Source organism: Odontomachus brunneus, unplaced genomic scaffold, assembly GCF_010583005.1.
Source record: "Odontomachus brunneus isolate Ranch 3 - 2012 unplaced genomic scaffold, Obru_v1 Obru_scaffold_217, whole genome shotgun sequence".
NCBI classification, from domain to species: domain Eukaryota; kingdom Metazoa; phylum Arthropoda; class Insecta; order Hymenoptera; family Formicidae; genus Odontomachus; species Odontomachus brunneus.
This window is the reverse complement of record NW_022639667.1, coordinates 241,050-244,259: the sequence shown is the minus strand read 5'-3', so window position 1 is coordinate 244,259 and position 3,210 is coordinate 241,050. Positions and strand designations below refer to the sequence as shown.

General features: G+C 36.2%; 2 protein-coding genes across 8 annotated transcripts in view; both read right to left on the bottom strand.

Moving 5' to 3' along the window:
* The window catches only part of LOC116852346 (peptide transporter family 1-like), a 221,261-nt gene that overhangs the window by 116,924 nt on the left and 101,127 nt on the right, over positions 1-3,210 (bottom strand). The window lies entirely within an intron of this gene.
* Positions 1-3,210, bottom strand: part of LOC116852348 (piggyBac transposable element-derived protein 3-like) — a 7,457-nt gene that overhangs the window by 3,555 nt on the left and 692 nt on the right. The window lies entirely within an intron of this gene.

Below are 3,210 nucleotides of genomic sequence, written 5' to 3'. Positions count from 1 at the left end.
TTACAGTTCGACGATACTCAAAGTGATTGGTCAATTCTTACGGTACGTTACTGTTATGTCAATTCGTGTGCGGCGCCCCTTAACCCTTTGCGGCATAGTGTACCATATACTGGATACCTTTTTGCCCTTAGTTTTTTATATTTTTTACATAGTTTTCAACATCAATCTGTACAATAAAAAGTACATTATCAATTATGTAGAACATCAGTTGTCATAAAAAATTTTTAAAACATTCCTATTGTAAAGGAAATGTATTTTATAAATAAACAAACTATAAAAATACTGTCTTTTAATATATTATAATAAATGTAATTGTGACTAACCAATAATTAATAAGCTGAAAATAAGGTCTAAGGTTTTTGGGGTTGCTGATTACGAATACGAAGTCAGATTTTCAAAATTCAAAATGACACATCCAATATGGCGGACGACTTTTTAAAAAATTATCAGATTTCGATGAAACTTGTTATCTAAGGGTTTCTTAGGTCGCTGATTACGAATCCGGAGTCAGATTTTAAAAATTCAAAATGGCGGATCCAATATGGCGGACGAATTCCAGAAAATTATAGTATTTGTATAAAACCTAGTATCTAGTGTTTTTTGGGTCGCTCATTACGAATCTGACCTCAGATTTTCGAGATTCAAAATGGCGGATCTAAAATGGTGGACAAACATGTTGAAAAGTGTATAAAATATCATGAAAATCGTTACTCGATGGTTTTTAAGGTCGTTAATTACGAATCGAATATCAAATTTTTAAAATTAGCATCGTTAGCTATGGATAACGCTAAATCGAGATTTTACAGGATATTTTCTATCTTTTGACGAGACTCATTTTTTACATGTTTGGCATAATGCATTGGATCAAAAAATTTACTCTTGATTTTAGATTCGTAATCAGCTGCCAAAAAGATCCCCGCCAACTAATTTTGAAGACCTAAAACACATTTTTTTATTTCTTGGTCTTCCGTATTGGATCAACCATTTTGAATTTTGAAAATTTGATATTTGATTCGCAATTAACGACCCTAAAAATCGTCGAGTAACGATTTTTATGATATTTTATTCACTTTTTATCCACTTTTTATGTTTGTCCACCATTTTAAATCCACCATTTTGAATTTCGACAATCTGAGGTCAGATTTGTAATCAGCGACCCAAAAAACACTAGATACTAGGTTTCATACAAATACTATTAGGACTTTGAATAAGTTCTCGCTGATTTTTCGTGAAAATTAATGCTTTATTTAAAAAAACTTGTAAAAAACATGTCACTGAAAGTATTGTCCATCGCTAGCCACTATTTTTTCCCATCTTTCTGGCATTTGAATTCCATGTCGGAAAAACGACACGTCTTTTGAAGCTATCCAAAAGTCGATCCATTTTTTGGCATCTTCATAAGAATGGAAGTGCTGCTCAGCCAGACTATGTGCCATCGATCGGAACAAGTGATAATCGGAAGGGGTAATGTCTAGTGAATCGACGGGTGGGGTAGAAATTCCTATTTAAGCGTTTCCAAGTAGGTTTTCACCGGTTGTGCAACATGTGGCTGAGCGTTATCATGTTGCAAAATCACTTTGTCGTGTCTCTGCTCTTATAGCGGCCGTTTTTCCTTCAATGCTTGGCTCAAACGCATCAATTGTAGTCGATAGCGATCTCCCGTGATGGTTTCGTTCGGTTTGAGCAACTCATAATAAACTAAACCCAGCTGATCCCATCAAATGCAGAGCAGAAGCTTCGAACCATGGACATTCAGCTTTGCCGACGATGTTAATGCATGGCCGGGCTCACTCCACAATCTTCTACGCTTAGGGTTATTGTAGTGTATCCACTTTTTATCGCCAGTCACGATACGATGCAAAAAACCTTTCCTTTTCTGCCGTTGAAGCAGCTGTTCACACGTGAAAAGACGCCGTTCGACGTCTCTCGGTTTTAACTCGTACGGCACCCAATGTCCTTGCTTTTGAATCATTTCTAATACTTTCAAACGTCTCGAAACTGTTGTGTGATCAACTCCTAATGATTCTGCAAGTTCAGCTAGCGTCTGACATGAGTCTTCATGAAGTAATGTCTCCAATTCTTCGTCTTCAAACTTTTTCGGTATACCAGAACGTTCTTTATTTTCAACATCAAAATAATTATTTTTGAAGCGTCTAAGCCAAAATCTCTGCATGTTGTTTCTGGCAGAGCATGGTCACCGTAAGTCTCAACAAGAATTCTGTGTGCTTCAGCTGCAGATTTTTTTTTAATAAAGTAGTACAATAAAATTCCCCGCAAATACTCTTTTTTTGGCACGAAACTCGACATGTTTAACACTATGAAAAAAAAAGATGTTCACACTTCGGCGAAATGACATACACTGAATTTCAAGATTGCTTATAGTACTTCCTTATAGATGCGTTACCATCTTAACCCATTAACGCCCAAAGAAACAGAATTTTGTTTGTTATTTCAGACGTTGTAAGTAACATGAAAATCAGTTTTAAAATAGCTCCAAAGTACCTTATCCACTATTTTCGAGGTCGCTCTTTCGATTGGTGAAGTCAAAATTGCATTTTAAAGTCACCAAAAAAAAAATATGGCGGATTTTAAACAAAAAAGTGACGAAAATTCTGAGTTCTTCCGAGTTTGGGATTTTTTTGAGGGACAAAATGCCATCAAAATATTTTTGGACTTCAACCAAAAGTGCACAAAATAGTTCAAGATGACGACAAAATTTTTTCCCTGGCATGAAAAATTCCTAACCTCTTCATAATAACCGGAAAGCCCTGCGCGTTATTTGAATGATGGAAAAAGAGATTCAAATAGCTGCCCGATCGCCCAAACTCTTTGAAAGTCCCTGAAAGTCCCTGGAAACTCGTATATGGGGGTTTTCGGGGTCGCTGAACACGAATCTGAGGTTAGAATTTTAAAATTCAAGATGGTGGATCCAATATGGCCGACAAAATATCGAAAAAAGCATCAAAATTGACTGAAAATGCATACATCAAGGTTTTTGGGGTCGCTGATCACGAATCTGAGGATAGAATTTCCAAATTCAATATGGCGGATCCAATATGGCCGACAAAATATCTAAAAAAGCATCAAAACTAACTGAAAATATATATTCTACTTTTTGCATAACCCAGAGACAACGGCGTGGACGTAGTAAAATTCTGTCCCCTTTGGGGTGGTTTTTTATAGTGAGTCCCCTTGCCTCTCACTTTTCGA